The sequence below is a fragment of the Microcaecilia unicolor genome, chromosome 5 (genome assembly GCF_901765095.1).
Source record: "Microcaecilia unicolor chromosome 5, aMicUni1.1, whole genome shotgun sequence".
Lineage (NCBI taxonomy): Eukaryota > Metazoa > Chordata > Amphibia > Gymnophiona > Siphonopidae > Microcaecilia > Microcaecilia unicolor.
Genome location: NC_044035.1, coordinates 237,787,193 through 237,806,334, shown reverse-complemented (window position 1 = coordinate 237,806,334; position 19,142 = coordinate 237,787,193). Strand labels below are relative to the sequence as shown.

The 19,142-nt window shown below is 41.8% G+C and overlaps 1 protein-coding gene across 2 annotated transcripts in view; it reads right to left on the bottom strand.

Moving 5' to 3' along the window:
- The window catches only part of ATP6V1A (ATPase H+ transporting V1 subunit A), a 233,077-nt gene that overhangs the window by 185,848 nt on the left and 28,087 nt on the right, over positions 1–19,142 (bottom strand). Inside the window, exon 1 of one of the 2 annotated variants that reach the window (XM_030203915.1) lies at positions 2,624–2,724. The exons of the other annotated variant lie outside the window; for it this stretch is intronic. The gene's annotated coding sequence lies outside the window, so the exon portion shown is untranslated. Of the gene's footprint in view, positions 1–2,623; positions 2,725–19,142 lie in introns of those variants that run through there. 2 annotated transcript variants of the gene reach the window in all.

The window sequence follows — 19,142 nt, the reverse complement described above, 5'->3', positions numbered from 1 at the left end:
TAATTTATCAAGCTGTTCTGCATACCTTGCAGTTCCTTTTCATACCTTTGGTAATACATCACTGTGAATGAATGGAAATCCTTAGCCACCTAAACTTTTTACATGATTCCAATGGCAAATCAATTTCAGAATCATACCATTAATGAGACTCCTCAAAAAACATCAGCTTTTCAAATAAACTAATGGCAAAAGAATTTGAGGGATTTTAACCTGCATCACAGAACCAATGGTTCATTTGATGAGGCATGAGTATAAAGCGAAGGTACTCATCTGTAGCAGCTGTTCTCCAAGGAAAGCAGAATAAGTAGGACAAGTATTCTCAAATGTGGGTGACGTCGTCGATGGATAAATTCTAGAAGCCTTAAGCAGGCCCCCACCATGCATGCATGAGTGTCTTCCTGCCTGCCCAAGTCGCATGGGTCCTGCAGTTGGTTAAAAAAGCATAAAGAATGCAACTCCTTGGGGAAGTAGAAGGGTATGTGAGCATACTTGCCTTGCTTCCCTCGGAGAATACCTGCTACAATTGAGTAACTTCACTTTCTTCAAGAATGAGCAGGACAAGTTTCTCACATGTAGGAATCCCTAGCTACCAGGCTCATCAAAAAAGCAAAGATACTTACCTGTGCTGAGACTATTGAGAATGCCCATGCCCAACAGCGAGCTCCTGTTTCGCTCTATGCTTCATTAGGAGCCGGACCTCACGTCTTCTCACAGCAACTTCCAGAGCCACAAACTGTGTGCTGTGAGAAGACGTGAGGTCCGGCTCCTAATGAAGCATAGAGCGAAACAGGAGCTCGCTGTTGGGCGTGGGCATTCTCAATAGTCTCAGCACAGACCACAGCTAAGTACCTATGTTGTACCTTTTTTGCACAGTATAAATAATCAAGTATAAGTTACCAATACAGTGCCATAGAGGTTTTTGGACTAATGAGGATTCTCGCCAGCGTGAGCTCTAAATTTAGCCCACGCAGAGCAAAGTGGTCAGCTGTTTCATTCAACCAATATCAGCTGTTATCGAGTTTCTGAAGTCTTTTCCTCTATATCCCTAAAGATTATAAGTGTAATAGAGAGTTTATCTTGCCTTAGGTGGAAATTTTGGTTTATCTTTTTAGGCAATGTTTGAAAAAAACGCACAAAATTAAGCTATTAGGATGTAGAAGGAGCCAGCATTTTAGTACACTGGTCCCCCAGACATCCCAGGAGAGCAATGAGGCACCCTAGGGGCCACTGCTCTGGACTTTGTATAAATGTTCCCAGATATACATCTCACACATTGCTCCCTTATCTTGTCTGCTGAGCCCTCCAAAACCCACTACACCCAACCGTACACCACTACAATAGCCCTTATGGATGAAGGGGGCACCTTTATGTGGGTACAGTGGGTTTCTGATGAGTTTTGGAAGACTCACAGTTTCCACCACAAGTGTAACAGGTAGGGGGAGATATGGGCCTGGGTCCACCTGTCTACAGTGCACTACACCCACCACTAAACTACTCCAGGGAACTGCATGCAACTCTAATGGACTTGGCTATAATATCCGAGGCTGTCACAGAGGCCGGTGAGTATTATTTTTATTCACATTTTTTGGTGGTGAGAGGTGGTCAGTGACCACTGGGGGAGTAGGAGGATGTCATCCATGAATTCCTCTACTGGTCATTTGGTCATTTAGGGCATCTTTTGGTATCTTATTCGTTAGAAAAACAGGTCTAGACCAAAACATTGAAGTTTTCACCTCAGACATTTTTGTTTTGTTCCATTATGACTGTAAAACATTCAAATGTTAGGCACACCCTAAATCCACCTTTGAAATGACCAACATGTCCCCTTGTGATTTGGATGCACTGCAGATGAAATGCATAGACCGACGGCTGCAGAACATGTTTTGAAAATACCGATTTGGATGTTTTGAGAAGAAATCAGTCCAAATGGTGCTTTATGACACTTTTTGAACACTTTTCTCTTTCAAAAATGAGCCCCCACAGTAACCTATGGAACTCTGTAAATCTAAGTGCTTTGAAAATGAGCCCCATAATGTAAAACAAAACACCCCAGATGTAAAAAAATTAAAACAGGTGTTTATTGGATAAATCAGAAAACCAACACCTTCCCTAGTACTCTCACCTCACCCCTAGCTTGTCTCCTACCCTTTCTATTCAGTTTGTGCGTCTTTTCTGCCCTGATAACTCTGAAGTAACTCAAATAACAAATTTGATTCCACTCAAAAGGTACCCTGTAATAGTATCAGTGCCACAAAAACAGATGAACATTGATTTTTTTGTTGCTCAAAAAAAATCCTAATTATCTGGAAAGCAAACACCTAAATTTACAATTTATCAACACACAAGCACAGAAGCCCTAATTCTAATACATAAAGTAGAAACAGTCACAAAAAAATATATTGCACGCACGCATGCACACACACATACATACATGAAAAGGAAATTCTTTTAAAGTCAATTTTGCCCAATGTGAATTGAAAAGTCTCATAGAAGATACCTTTTTTTAGCCACAGCAGTTTAAATTATATAAGAACACTTTGAAAGTGAGAAATAAGTCTACACAATACTCATACCTGAATTAGAAAGCAAATCAATTTCTCACAGATGCAAAACTGTACCTTACCTTGCTTTATGGGAGGGAAGGAAAACAGCACAAGACAAGGAAAAATGAAGAGAATTATAAAACCGCTTCTTCACAAATGCCTCTTCATTACCCTATGTGTGCTGTAGTAAATGAGGAAAATTCCATCTGTCAGCTGAGAAGCATGAATCATCCACTAGTTTGCCATCAATGAGGAACTAAGACACAAGCCAGGAAGCTCTTTTTTGCCACTTCCTTCCCTGATTCCAGGCACAGTTCACCATGTTCAGTAATTAGAAGACCAAAACCCCTATAATGTTAGAACACTCATCAATATCAATACAAACCTGATGCATAATTAAAGTTTGCCCACCAATCACATAAAACTCTTGGCAGCCCAATCAGAGCTATATGTAACCTCTTTTGTTTATCTGTATCACTAATAAATCTAGGTTTTGCTGTACTGTAAAAGCTACCTCAATTTTGTACTGATTGTTCTCACTGAAAAATCTAAAACTGTTTTTGTGGGATAACAAGATGTAACAGTAAGGAAAATATACAGTATTTGCTGTATGTATTTTTCCCCTTGTTGTTCCCTAATAGTGAATCAGTGTCTGTATCTAGCTGATGGCTGGAAGCCTTCTTTTCTCGTAATTTCTAGAAGGGAACCTGGAAGGAGAAGGTGGACATTCTGAAGGGGTGTTGCTAGTGACAGTAGTACACTCCCCTGAAGAAGATTTTAAACTCTTGACTTTGCCACCAAAACCTGTCTTTGGAACATCTCCCGCCACTGACCAGAGAGAGAATTAGCCCATCTATACCCAGCCGGTTAGACATTAACGGCACTTACAAGAGCAAGGATTCAAAGGCTACTTGGGCCCGGGTAGGCTGATGATGTTCAGATAGGTTTTCTTTTACAAAGCCATGCTAGAGATTCTTGATGCGGTAAATGAGAGGAAGCACATTCAATTCCTATGGGCTTCCTCTCATTTTCCACACGGGGCAAGTGACAGGTCAGAAACCCAGTGCTGGCTTGCTATAGTGAGAAGGTGTGGGGACCCTTCCCATCCCATTCAGTCTCATTGAGGAAGGAGTAAGGAGAACCTTGGGATGCTCAGCCCTACCATCCAGGCAGCCCATAAACCACTTCCATGAGACCCTACATATGGCAGAGTAGAGAAAATTTAAGGGTAAAACCTTTTATTGTACCAGGCTACAGCAGCAAAGATATCTGTTAATGTGTGTGACCGTCAGCTTGTTCAAGTGTGACATCTTACTGAACTATGCTAATAATTATGGGCTTCTTTTACAAAGTCGTGCTAGCAATTCCCGTGCGGTAAAATAAAAGGAAACCCACAGGAATTGAATGGGCTTCCTCTCATTTGCCACACCAAGAATTGCTAGAACGGCTTTGTAAAAGAAGCCAATCTGATCACAGCCTACCTGGACCTGAGTAGCCTTGAATTTTAAGAAGAGTGAGTAGGAGAGAAGGATATCCACTGCATATAAGTTGCTGTTTGAATTAACTGTGACTTTTCAGCTGTGCTTCATCAATCCCTTTTCCCTATAGTTTTAAACTGAAAATTTGGCTAGAGGTAGCAACGTAACAGCCAAAAGTATAAAAAGGATAGAAGCTGGTCTTGAACTGTTCTAAAAGATAGTTATTCTCTGCTCTTGCCTGCTGGAGAGGTAGCACAGCAGTTGACATGAATCAGGTGTGAATTAAGGTGTGAGGAAGAACAGTTGCTAAGATTACTAATGGCAATTTGATTACTGCTTCAAAGGCTTTGTTTGAAATAGTCTCCTTAGAATCCAAACTATACAGATAGGAAAGGTCCCACTCAACTTTCTTTCTTAGAGGTTCTGAGAGAAGAGGACATCTCTGTGGGTAAGTGACATTATTCTATTCTGACCTTGGTAACATAAAGATAAGGGTTTAAAAGAGGAATTGTACGATATTGATAAACACAGTAGGGAAATCTTGACTCATCAATCTATTCCATTTCTTTGAAGGGGTGAACAAACATGTGGATAAAGGTGAGCCAGTTGATATTGTGTAGCTGCATTTTCAAAAGGCGTTTGACAGAGTACCTCAAGAAAGATTCCAGAAGAAACTGGAGAGTCATGGGATAGGAGGTAGTGTCCTATTGTGGATTAAAAACTGGTTAAAAGATAGAAAACAGAGAGAAGGGTTAAATGGTCAGTATTCTCAATGGAGAAGGGTAAATAGTGGGGTTCCCCAGGTGTCTGTGCTGGGACCGCTGTTTTTTAACATATTTATAAATGATCTAGAGATGGGAGTAACTAGTGAGGTAATTAAATTTGTTGATGACACAAAGATATTCAAAGTTGTTAAATCGCGAGGGCATGAGGACCTTACGAGACTGGGCATCTAAATGGAAGATGACGTTTAATGTGAACAAGTGCAAAGTGATGCATGTGGGAAAGAGGAACCCGAACTATAGCTACGTAATGCAAGGGTACACGTTAGGAGTCATCAACCAAGAAAGGGATCTCAGCGTCGTTGTTGATGATACGTTGAAACCTTCTGCTCAGTGTGCTGCAGCAGCTAAGAAAACAAATAGAATGTTAGGTATTATTAGGAAAGGAATGGAAAACAAAAATGAGGATGTTATAATGGCTTTGGATCAGTTCATGGTACGACCACACCTCGAATATTGTGTTCAATTCTGGTAGTCGCAACTCAAAAAAGATATAGTGGAATTAGAAAAGGTACAGAGAAGGGCGACGAAAATGATAAAGGGGATGGGACAACTTCCCTATGAGGAAAGGCTAAAGCGTCTAGGACTCTTCAGCTTGGAGAAAAGAAGGCTGAGGGGAAGTATGATAGAGGTCTATAAAATAATGAGTGGAGTGGAACGGGTAGACATTAATCTTTTGTTTACCCTTTCCAAAAATACTAGGACTAGGGGGCATGCGATTAAGCTACAAAGTAGTAAATTTAATACGAATTGGAGAAAATGTTTCTTCACTCAACATGTAATTAAACTCTGGAATTCTTTGCCAGAGAACGTGGTAAAGGCAGTTAGCTTAGTGGGGTTTAAAAAAAAGGTCTGGACTGCTTCCTAAAGGAAAAGTCCATAGACCATTATTAAATTGACTTGGGGAAAATCCACTGCTATTTCTGGGATAAGCAGCAGAAAATGTATTGAACTTTTTTGGGATCTTGCTAGGTATTTGTGACCTGGATTGGCCACTGTTGGAAACAGGATGCTGGGCTTGATGGATCTTTGGTCTGTCACAGTGTGGCAATACTTATGTACTTATGACTCCATTTTTCTTTGCAGAGGCTGGTGCATCATAACATTGATCAAACCACTTCCCAGATAATCTGTTGGCTTCCTCCAAACTTAAATGTGATTCTTATAGAAAACAGATTTCAGAGTTGGGCCCCTTTAAGTAAAGAAGGATCTTCTTCCTTTTTATAGAATTAGAGATATCTTTAACATTTAAAAGGTTAACCTTTATCATAATAAAAGCAGTTAAAACTGATGACTGCTACAATTTGAAAAAGCATCATTATGAAAAAAAACAGACCCATGTAAGTGAAATAACAGAGGAACTTAAGAACAATAAAACAAGGAAAAAAGAGATGTTCAGGTTCATGTGCAACCAGCAGGAGCAAATAGGAACTCCTTTGCCAGAAGTCTAAAAAATGTCAATAAAGTTTGTCAGCCAATAGCAGAGTATGCAGTATTTCTACAAAGAAGGCTTAAGACATCAGACCTGAATGGTTATTTATAAATTTTTGCAGTGCAACAGGATCATCAAAAGTTTTTGTAGCACTGCAGAGTGTAACCCGCATCCTGGTAGAATAAAATAAGCAATATTGGGTTCCCAATACCTTCAATTTGGAGTGCAGATCCATGAAAAGCTTACGCTTTTTTTGTGGTTTGTCTTTTATACATCAGGGACAAAAATCAAATTATAGCCATTGTATTATAAATCTTTCTTTGCTTTTGCAGCTTGCAATATTTGAAGCGCATATGTATAGCTCTCAGAGGTCGGAGTCTCTGTGCCCTGGGCAACGCTTCTGATCACCAAACCATGAGTAGAGTGCCTATTATATATCAAGATATTGACACTTTACAACTGACAAGGCTTGAAAGGCCTGACAGTAAAAACCAAAGTAAAAACTGAATAATTGCTAGTGAGCTGAAGACACTTTCAGCAGGACGGGTGTGCCTGTGAAGGAGCCTTCAGCACTGCATTTGATCAACCAGCAAAGTTAGGCTTGTGAGGAGAGCAGATTGGTGTAAGCTGATCAAACCAGAAAGGAAAAATTAATCTTGTAACTTTGACTGAATCAGCCTGGACATTAACTGGTCTGCATACAAACAAGCTTTTTTAACTAAGAAAGCAATATCTGAGACTACTGAAGTGTATATATTAGAAGAGATGCTTGAGAAATGTAAAGATTTTGTGGAAGTCCAAACCCAGGCCCAGATGCATCAACCAAACGTAAAAAAATCAAAATCGTAAAAGTACTTAGCGAATTTAAAAAAACGAAGAATGCATTAAAAAAACAGCTCAGAAATGTTCGGTGCGGTATTGAAAAGTACAAGGTATCATACGTCCATAATCCCCGTCGGTAAAAGGCCCCTAAAGCATGCGCAGAGCAGCCAAGCGTTATGCTGGCTGCTCTGTGCATGCCACTGTCAAAACAAAAAAAAACAAATACGTGGCTCCCAAAATAAAAACAAAACTCAAAAAAGGACCGGGAGGGGGCAAAGGCGCTCGTCAAGAGCGTCCTGTTTGAACGGCCTTCCCCCCCCCCCACCCGAGGTCGCCGCTGCTCCCCGCATTATAAATTTAAAAAGCAAAACGAAGAAATCCTTACTTTAGAAGCCCCAGCCGGCCCCCCTCCATTCCTCTGTACTCTTCTGTCAACAGCTCCGCCTCCTGACTGACACCCTCCGCCCTGTGCCCCGCCTCCTCCACGGGTCCTCGCCGCAATTCTCCCCCTCCATCGGGCCCCCTCCCTCTTACCGGGCCCGTGCAGCGCCTTCACATAGAGATGAGAGGCGCTGCACGGGCCCGGTAAGAGGGAGGGGGGCCCGATGGAGGGGGGCATGGCGGCGAGGACCTGCGGAGGAGGCGGGGCACAGGGCGGAGGGTGTCAGTCAGGAGGCAGAGCTGTTGACAGAAGAGAACAGAGGAATGGAGGGGGGCCGGCCGGGGCTTCTAAAGTAAGGATTTCTTCGTTTTGCTTTTTAAATTTATAATGCGGGGAGCAGCGGTGACCTTGAACGGGGTGGGGGGGCAAGGCCGTTCAAACAGGACGCTCCTGACGAGCGTCTTTGCCCCCTCCCGGTCCTTTACTTTTTAACTTCTGGATTGCTTGCAGAGGGAGCGGGGAGCAACGGCGACCTGGGGCGTCAATAAAGGATGCCCCTGGCGCGTGTTTTCACCCCCCTTGTTCTTTTTTTTTTTTAGTTCTACATTAGAGTTTTTAGCCGGAGAGCCCTAACGAGAGGTACAGACCTCTCGTTAGATTTCTTGGCGTTTTCCTTCGTTAAACCAATCGGAAAACGTTAGTGCATGTCATTTCAAAAGGGTTTCTACACTAATTGCTCATCTGCATTCCATTTTCGTTAGCTGCTACGGTCCTCGAAAAATGGGCTTTAGTACATGAAACGGTTGGCAATTTCTTCAATAAAGGGTGGTTAAAGGGTTGTTAAAGTTTTGTGCATCTGGGCCCCAGTGTTCAAGCGCCAGCATTCATCGCTCTCCACATTCCAAAGAGCAACTCAGCCAGGTACCCTACCATTGTCTTGCAAGTACCTTTCCCTGATTACGAGCAACCTCCCCCCTCTGGGCCAACCTGCCAACTACCAAAGACAGCCAGTTGCATATGTGACACCTCCCTGTTAACTACCTTGAAAGTGCTCCGAAATTCCCCCCTCCCTCTGCCTCTCCTCTGTCTCTAGCCAAAGCCAGAAAAAGGAGCCTGTTGATACTCTCAGCAAGGAGAGTGAGAAGCAATTAGTTGCTATGAGACAGATTAAAGGAGGACCCTGATTCGAAGCTACTCTCCCCCCTCCAATCTCCTCTGCTCACTAACTTATCATCGAAACTGGACCCAATACTGATCTCAACAGCTGAAAGGCAAGCTAAACTAACACAAAAGACCAGAACACCAGATCCCACACCAAAAACCAAAGCCCTATCAAGCATTCAATCATCAGAACACAGTCCTAATATTAGCCACAGGGAACGTATACCATAATGAATACCCTCAAACTACTCCTAATAATCTACTCCTTAACACTGATCCACATAACACTAACCACCCCACTTGCAGAAAGCAACATCATACCCATACTACACAATCATCATAGGTTGATCAAATACACCACACCTAATCAAACTGACAACAACTTAAACAAAGGAAGAACTCTTACATGCGAACAACCACAACAGAAGGGAAAGAAGGGCTCAAACAAACTCACCTTAACAAAGAAACGACAACTAACAAAAGTCCACACAACACCAAACACAGAAGACCCACTCCAAACAATCCACGTGGGCTACGTCAACACCAGATCCGCTGTAAATAAAACAGCAATACTAACAGACTGGATCATGTCAGAAAACCTTGACCCACTCTTTCTCAATGAAACTTGGATCTATGACCAAAAGGACCCTATAATCCTAGACTTGGGCCCTCCAGGAAACAAAATCACACACTGGACCAGAAAAGAAAAGAGAGGTGGAGGCATAGCACTAATCTATCAATCCCACTTTACAACCGAAACCACTGCCGAGTCCATAACACCTCAACTTGAAATTGCCTCAATCAGAATCCACAACAAAACCCTATGCGATCATTTAAATTGTGTCTTGTTTCACAGACCTTCAAGTAATTGGAACGAAGGCCAGACTAACGTCATGGAATTCATTTCAAACACACGTGTAACCAACTCCAATATACTAGTATTAGGAGACATCAACCTTCACTTAGAAGACCTGACCTCTATCAACGCACAAGAACGTAAGGAATTCCTCCGTTTATGGGATCTCAAATGGCCACAAATGCAAGCAACCCAAGTCAAAGGACACACACTTGATCTCATCTCACACAAACTTTCAACAGACCAGAACCTAACAATAACAGATACTAAATGGACAGAAACACCCTGGACCGACCACTACAAACTAAACTTATCCCTACATTGGCGGAAGAAGGGCTTACTGTTGGAATGTATTGTATTTTTACATGCATTGCCTGTCACCTATTATTTCTCTGTGATTACTCTGTGACCTCTGATGTGAATTACTTAGAGAGGTCACACAGCTATGCAACTTCCTGTGGGGGTTCAGACACAGCAGATGCAGCACATGGAGCACATGGAGCTCATGATCTCTCCTAACCTGAGAGGATCTATGGTGGTGTGAGCATCCATTACCATCTAAGCACATGGAAGGAGCTGATAATACAAATGTATAGTAATATGTATATATAAGCCTGTCTGATTATAATCTAACTGCAAACTGTGAGTAAACAGATGTTTTGTTACTTCAACTTTAAAGTGACTCAGCAGTGAATTATTCAGGGGTGAATGAGAGAGAGATGAAGAAAGAAATTAACATTTCTAAAGCTGAAGCTGTGTGTACTAAAATCTGCTAATTATTTACTACAAATAATCCAACAAAAAGGGTTATGGGCCCAGGGCTCAGGAATTGAAAAAGAAGAGAAATATTACCAGGCAGAAAAAAAGGCCACATTTTTCTCTTAAGTTTTAAAGGAAAGATTCAGTCTGTCTCTCTCTCCCCCCACACAGCAGACAGAAGGCTAAGAAAATGGCTGAGGGAAGAAATTCACCATTTTTCTATTCTCTCAAGGTGCCTAAATTAACTGAGTTTAATTATCAGCAGTGGGAACTAAGATTCATATGTCTCCTTCGAGCAAAAAGATTAGATATATGCTTAGACCAAGACAGAACAGCTGAAAATATGGCTGAATGGGACAATGCAAACTATTATGTGAAGTGCATGCTTTTGGAAGCTCTCTCAGAGAAACAAGCCATATTAGTGGAGGGAAAAGATACACCAAAGGACATTTTATATAAACTGAGAACTATGTATGCAACTACATATGCAAAGCAGCAACCAATTTGGTTGGCAGAGTTGAATGAAACCAAATTAAGGGATAAAAGTAAATGTAATGATCACATTATGCATCTTATGTCTTCATTTCAAAAGCTAGAACTTTCTGGAATTCCCATGTGTGATGCATTGAAAAGAGCATTTCTTTTTACCTCACTATCAAAGAAGTTTGATGTTTTTAGGTCTGTAAATGAGGCCATTGAAGGGCAATCTTTTGAACAGGCAACATCAAAACTAAGGCAGGAATGCATAATAAATGATTCTGAGGAGATGTGTTCTCAAAGTCAGTCAGAGAGAAATGAAACAAATTTCTTGGCAAAGAACAGAGGAAGGCGGAGCTATGGGAAAACTCCACCCAAGGGCAAGCTGATTTGCTACTCATGTGGAAAGGAGGGACATGTATCTAAATGGTGTAAGGAAACACAAAACACTCCCTCTAGCTCACCTAAGCCAATGGAACTAAAGAATTCTCAAACCAGGAAATGTATGAAGGACAAAGATAAACACAAGGGCTTTCTAATGGCAGAAAAATCTTTGACTATGGTAAATAATAATTCAAATGAAAGTACTTGGATTTTGGATTCAGGGAGCACATGCCATTTAACCAATTGTAAGGATTTCTTTCAGGAAATGTGTCCAGAGGAAGGTATTCTTAAAACTGCAAACGCAGGGACTGCTAAGATCCAAGCAAAAGGTATTGGATTCTTAAAATGCAAAGTGTCTAATGAAGTTAAAGAAATTCCTGTAAGTGATGTCTTGTATATTCCCCAAGCAGTTTGCAATATGCTTAGTGTATCTACATTAGATAAGAAGGGATTTGCGATTCATTTTGAAAACAGTAAGTGCACAATCTCTAAAAATGATGAAGTGTATGCTGAAGCTTTTATGCATAATGATGTTTATAAGCTGAACATTTCAGGTGAAGCCTCACATATGGCGCAAGTAAGGAAGAATGATGGTAAATGTAGTCTGGAAATCTGGCACCGCCGCCTGGGACATCGTGATTCTAAGGTGATCCAGGATCTTTACAGTAAGCAACTGGCCACCGGCATTCAGATAAGTGCAGATGCTGGTAAAATGGAGAAATGCATAGACTGTGTTACTCAAAAAGGTGTGAGACCCTCATTTCCTGCATACACAGGAAATAGGAGTAATAAAGTACTGGACTTAATACACAGTGACTTATGTGGACCGTTTAATATCCCATCATTGGGAAATAACAGATTTGTGCTAATATTCTTGGATGATTTCTCTAGATACTGTGTGGCCTATTTGCTGAAAGAGAAAAGTCAAGTCACAGACATGCTGAAGAAATACGTAGCCATGGTGAGCAATAAATTTGAAAGAAAACCAAAGGTTCTTCAGACTGACAATGGTGGTGAGTTCATTTCACAAAGCATGCGCACATTTCTAGAACAAGAAGGCATTCAACATATCACAACAGTAGCTTATACACCAGAGCAAAATTCTGTTGCAGAGAGAAAATTTAGGTCACTTGTGGAAATGACCAGATGTATGCTGTCAGATAGCAATCTCCCTAAAAGACTATGGGGGGAAGCCATTCTCACAGCAGTGTACCTACAAAACAGAATGCCAACTAAAGGCGCTGAGCGCACACCACATGAGACATGGCATGGTAGGAAGCCAAACCTGTCACACATAAGAACATTTGGAAGTACAGCATATGCTCATGTACCAAAGCAAAGAAGGCATAAGCTGGATTCCACAACAGAAAGGGGCATTTTAGTTGGCTATGCTCCAGGACACAAAGGATATAGAATTTTGAATCTGAAAACTGGCATTGTTGGCATAAGACATGTTACATATTTTGATGAAAACAAAAGGGTTGATAAAGGCTGGATTATCCCAGATGAGCCTTATCATCCAGAATATGAAACTAGAACCATAATAGACATGCCAGTGTATATAAATGCCATACCAAGGCAGATGTCTGAAAGCAACTCACCTGTATCTAACGAGGAACAGGCAGAGGAAACAGACACAGAAAGGATCATTGAAGAAGACAGTACAGTTGGAGAAGGGGAATCAATTGGAGAAGAACTCTCAGATTTAGAGGATGCGGAAAGGTCAGACCAACTTGTTGTCAGACGCTCATCCAGGGAAAACAAAGGTGTTCCACCCCCAAGACTGTCTTACCTAACAAAGTCAGCAGAAGCTCAAGAGCCCTTAACATGGGATGAGATTGAGAAAATGCCAGCAGAAGAAGCTGCTGAATGGCATAAAGCTGCACAAGAAGAAATTGATGCATTGGATAAAAATAATACTTGGATTCTTACAAAATTACCTCCTGGCAAGAAAGCTATAGGATGCAAATGGGTATTCAAGTTAAAAAGGAATGCACAAGGAAAAGTGGAAAGGTATAAAGCCAGATTAGTGGCAAAGGGATATCTTCAAAAATATGGAGAAGATTTTGATGAAGTGTTTGCACCTGTAGTGAAACACACGACAATAAGAACACTTCTGAGCATTGCAGTCTCAAAAGGCATGCAAGTCAAACACATTGATGTGAAAACAGCGTTTCTTCACGGAGATATAACTGAAGACTTGTACATGGAACAGCCAACAGGTTTCATAAATACAAAACAAAGACAGCTAGTGTGTAAATTAAACAAAGGTCTTTATGGATTAAAGCAAAGTGCAAAATGTTGGAATGATAAATTGCATGAAATATTGACAAATTTAGGATTTAAGCAAGGTGAAGCAGATAAATGCTTGTACACTAGGTGCACAAATGGACAATATGCATACATTTTAGCTTTTGTTGATGATCTGCTCATTGCAAGCAAAAGTGAGCAAGAGTACAAGGACATTGTAAAATATTTAAACCTCAATGTTGAGATAAAAGAACTGGGTAATGTGTCATACTATCTTGGTATAGAAATTGAGAAACAAAATGATGGTTCTTATCTTCTAAGCCAGAAGCAGAAAATAAATGAGCTTATTGAAAGTTTAGGTATGCAAGATGCCCAAGTTGTAAGCACTCCCATGATCACTGATTTTCTGAAGGATGAAACAGTAAGAGAACCTTTACCAGATAACATCCAATATAGATCAGCCATAGGTAAGCTTTTATATCTAGCTACCACATACAGGGCTGATATAGCAAATGCAGTAGGAATTTTGAGCAGAAGGGTCAGCTCACCTACCAAATCAGATTGGACTGCAGTTAAAAGGATGGTAAGGTATTTAAAGGGTACCATTGATTGTAAATTAAAGATTTCAGCCAATAGTAATCCAAAACTAATATGTTACTGTGATTCAGATTGGGCAGGGGATCATTCTGATTATAAATCCACAAGTGGATATGTGTTTATGTATGGAAATGTACAAATTTCATGGGCCAGTCATAAACAAAGTATTGTGAGTTTGTCTTCTACAGAAGCTGAATATGTGGCTGCATCGGAAGCGTGCAGAGAACTGATGTGGATTGAAAAACTTTTACTGGATTTCGGAATAGCTGAAAAGAGACCAATCCAGATAATGGAAGATAATCAGAGCTGCATCCGACTGTCACAGAATGACAAGGTTCAGTCACGCACCAAGCACATCGCAACGAAATACCACAACGTGCGAGAGTTGGCGAAAGAAGGGGTCATCAGTCTACAATATTGTCACACCAGTGAGATGACAGCTGACATCATGACCAAACCGTTACCCAGAGAACATTTTGTGAATCTGCGTATAAAGCTTGGACTTTGTATGAATAAATAATTGCATGACAGTTATGCATGAGAAGGGGTTTGTTGGAATGTATTGTATTTTTACATGCATTGCCTGTCACCTATTATTTCTCTGTGATTACTCTGTGACCTCTGATGTGAATTACTTAGAGAGGTCACACAGCTATGCAACTTCCTGTGGGGGTTCAGACACAGCAGATGCAGCACATGGAGCACATGGAGCTCATGATCTCTCCTAACCTGAGAGGATCTATGGTGGTGTGAGCATCCATTACCATCTAAGCACATGGAAGGAGCTGATAATACAAATGTATAGTAATATGTATATATAAGCCTGTCTGATTATAATCTAACTGCAAACTGTGAGTAAACAGATGTTTTGTTACTTCAACTTTAAAGTGACTCAGCAGTGAATTATTCAGGGGTGAATGAGAGAGAGATGAAGAAAGAAATTAACATTTCTAAAGCTGAAGCTGTGTGTACTAAAATCTGCTAATTATTTACTACAAATAATCCAACACTTACAACGAACAGAAGAGCACACATCCTACAGCACAAGAGGTCAAGTAGACACGAAAACATTCTGGCAACTGATAAACAATAACGAATGGACAGCACAAATAGACTCCATATACTACCTCATAGATTGGGATAAAAGATGCAAAAGCATACTAGATGAAATTGCACCCTTACGAACAAGAACCTCACGAAAGCATAACTCGACACCATGGTTCAACGATGAACTGAAAAAGCTAAAAACACAAACCAGGAAACTCGAACGAGCATGGAGTAAAACAAAAGATGAACATACACTCAGCACATGGAAACAAACACAAAGAAAATACAAATACGCAATAAGACAGACCAAAAAATCATACTATAAAACCAAAATAGGGACAAAGACAAGAAGAAATTATACCAACTCGTGAACAAACTCCTAGACACCAACTTGGTCACTACCACGAATACAGACATCCCATCTGCAGATAAACTTGCGAAGTATTTCAATGAAAAAATTGTAAACCTACGCAACACGCTACCTCAGAACAACACCGACATTGAAAACTTCCTTAATGAGTTGGACCCAACTATTGGACAATACCCGGCAGACCGGACCTGGTTAAATTTCGCCCTCTTTACCATCGAAACAGTTACCCAGGTGATTAGTAGGTTTTCCAACACTCACTGTAAACTAGATACCTGTCCCAGCTACCTAATGAAATCCGCCCCTGACCGCTTCATAGCAGCCCTCACATCCCACCTAAATTACATGCTTCAGCAAGGCCTCTTCCCTAAGGAAAATGGCAATATCCTACTCACCCCAATACCAAAAGATACCATGAAAAAAAACACAAATGAAATCACTAACTACCATCCAGTAGCATCTATCCCGTTGGTGGTCAAACTGATGGAAAGCATGGTAACCAAACAACTTACAGATTATATAAACAAATTCTCAATATTACACGAATCAGTCAGGTTTTCGCCCCCTCCATAGCACTGAAACAGTGTTGCTCACTCTTCTAGCCAAATTCAAGCAGGAAACAGCAACAGGCAAAAACATCCTTCTCCTCCAATTCAACATATCTAGTGCATTCGACATGGTAAACCATAATATATTAATACGATTACTAGATAAGTTCGGGATTGGTGGAAACATACTTAACTGGATCAAGGGATTCCGAACTACACGAACATTATCAAGTAAAATCAAATTCAAACATATCATCACTGTGGAAAGCAGACTGTGGAGTACCACAAGGATCACCGCTATCACCGATCCTATTCAACTTAATAATGACCCCACTTGCCAAATCCTTATCCAACCAAGGCCTTAACCCTTTCATATATGCAGACGATGTCACAATATACATTCCTTACAAAACCAAACTGACAGAAATCACCAACGAAATCAAGCTCAGCCTGAACATCATGGACTCATGGGCAAATGCATGTCAACTAAACCTCAATAAAGAAAAAACGCATTGTCTCATCCTCTCATCCCAACACAACGCGGACAACCCCACAAGTATCAACACCCCAGATCACACCCTTCCTATCTCAGACAGCCTGAAAATCCTCAGCGTTACAATGGACCGTAAGTTAACACTAGAGAACCAAGTGGCATCCACAACAAAGAAAATGTTCCACTCAATGTGGAAACTCAAAACGCATGAAACAATTCTTCCCAAGGGAAACATTTTGCAACCTGATACAATCAATGGTACTAAGCCATGTAGATTACTGCAATGGAATTTATTTGGGATGTAAAGGTAAAACCTTAAAGAAACTTCAGACTGCTCAAAACACGGCAGCTAGGCTTATATTTGGTAAAACGCGATTTGAAAGCGCAAAACCCCTCTGCGAAAAACTACACTGGCTCCCAATCAAAGAACGCATCGCCTTCAAAATCTGCACCTTGGTTCACAAAATCATCTACGGCGAAGCCCCGAGATACATGACAGACTTGATCGACTTACCAATTAGAAACACATCCGAGACTTCCGGTGACGTCATGACCGAGAGAGGTTGAGCAGAGCGATCTCTCTAGCTACTATCCTCTCTCTGAAGCCTTTAAACCATAAAAATAAAACCCCAACTTGTATCTATCAGCGCATAAGAGAATCCATGGACTGGTGCCTGATTTTCTACACTCCCTGGACACGCTATGGCGATGAAAAGTGCCCAAAAAGACAAGCTCCATTCCAGGGCGGGAGACAAGAAAATGGCGCCATCTGCAAGCCCGCCCAGACCGACGGTCTCATCATCATGGATCGCGGAGATTACAGCTGAGATGTCGACAGTGATGGATGACCTATTAGACCGACGGCTGGCCCCAATAGACACTAAACTCGAACGGGTGCAGACTCAACTTACAGACCTTTCAAAAGACTGTGCAGCATTCCAAACGAGGGTCAGCGAAGTTGAAGATCGCGTCAAGGAAATCGAAGGCACGCAGAAACAACTGCAAGATAAGGTGCAGGCATTTGAAGATAAAGTTGAGGACCTCGAGAACAGGTCCAGAAGAAACAATATTCGCATGGTAGGCCTGCCGGAGAGCATACAAGAACGGGGCCTGGAGTCTTTTTTTGGCAAAATGGATCGCCAAGGAACTACATCTCCCAGAAGCCCTGGGGACATTACGCATTGAAAGGGCTCATCGACTGGGTCACAAGGGCACAGGCTCCAATAAGCCTAGAGTAGTCATTTTACGCTTTCTGGACTATGGACAAAAACAAGAAATTTTACAACAGTTGCGTGCTGGGAAAGCTCTGTAATTTGAGGGGACACCAGTCCGGTGTTTTCAGGACTACTCTGCCAGAGTGGCAGCAAAACGGCGCTTATTCTCGGGGATTTGCTCCAGATTATTTCAGAAAAAAATCCGTTTTGCGCTGCAGTACCCGGCAAAACTACGCATTACGCACAATGGAGCAACTAAAATCTACGAAACAGCAAGCGCAGCACAGGAATTTTTGCAGCAACTAGACGCAGCCACTCCAAATGACCGCTGAGAGGGGGAAACAGACACCACACGCTGAAGGAAGTCCGGAGGGTGGAGGGACAAGGCGCTGGAGAGATGGTATATGAGCATGTCTTGGCATATTGCACGGATATCGTTACAGAGGTTAAGCTGTGGGTAGAAAACAGCGAAGAGACTGCTAACATGTTAAAGTTAAAGGTTACTGTTTAAGTAGTTCAAAGGCCCAATGGAAAGACAGAGTTGAAGTTGGACTGCAGGGCCTATAATGGAGTGGGTTTGGACTCTGAGAGACATTTGTCTAGATCTGTTGGGATTTTACAATGGCTTTAGGAGGGAGGAGGGAGGGAAGTAGGAAGTGATGGTCCCTATTAGTGGGTCCGGATATAAGGGGCAGGGGTGGGGTAAGGGGAGGGAGAAGGGGGGATTTGGGTTAAAGGGGAGGGGCGGGGCGGGTGGGAGGCGGATGGTCAAGGGCGCAGGTTCAGGCTCAACGCCTCACAATAGGTACGGGGAAGCGAGTTGGGGGGGGAGACAGTGGCTGGGATGTCCCCCTCCATTACTATTTCAGTTTCTTGGGGTGCTGAATATTTCACTAAAATCAGTATTATGGTAAACATTATATCATGCAACGTAGGCGGAATGAATTCACCTATAAAAAGGTCTAAGATCTTGCAACAATTGAATAGACAACACACTGATATTGCTCTTCTACAGGAGACGCATCTGTCTCAGGTAGAACATGCCAAACTCAGCACCTGGTGGGTAGGAGAGTGTATAGCGGCGCAGGTGCAGGGGAAAAAGGGAGGTGTGGCAATACTGTTCCGAAAGGAACTCGCTACGGCGATAAGCCCATTTTTAGTGGACACCATGGGACGCTACGTTATATTGGAGGCCACAGTGGGCAGGCAAAAATTGTTAATATGCAATATCTATGCTCCCAATAATTATGACAGAAAGTTTTTTCAAACAGTGATAAATTTCCTCCTTAATCAACCACACACAGAGATTATAGTGGGGGTGGGGGGGGGGGGGGGGACTTCAATGCTGTCTGGGACCCATCCCTGGACAAGTCAATTTCTGGCAACTCTAAGACCTACTATAACAATAAAGGCCTGTTACAATTGAGCCAGCTGTTAGATTTGACGGATGTCTGGAGGGTATTTCACCCGGGAACGAAAGACTATACCTACCTTTCAAGGGCCCATTCGACACAATCCCGTATTGATTATGTCTTAACTTCACGTCAGAT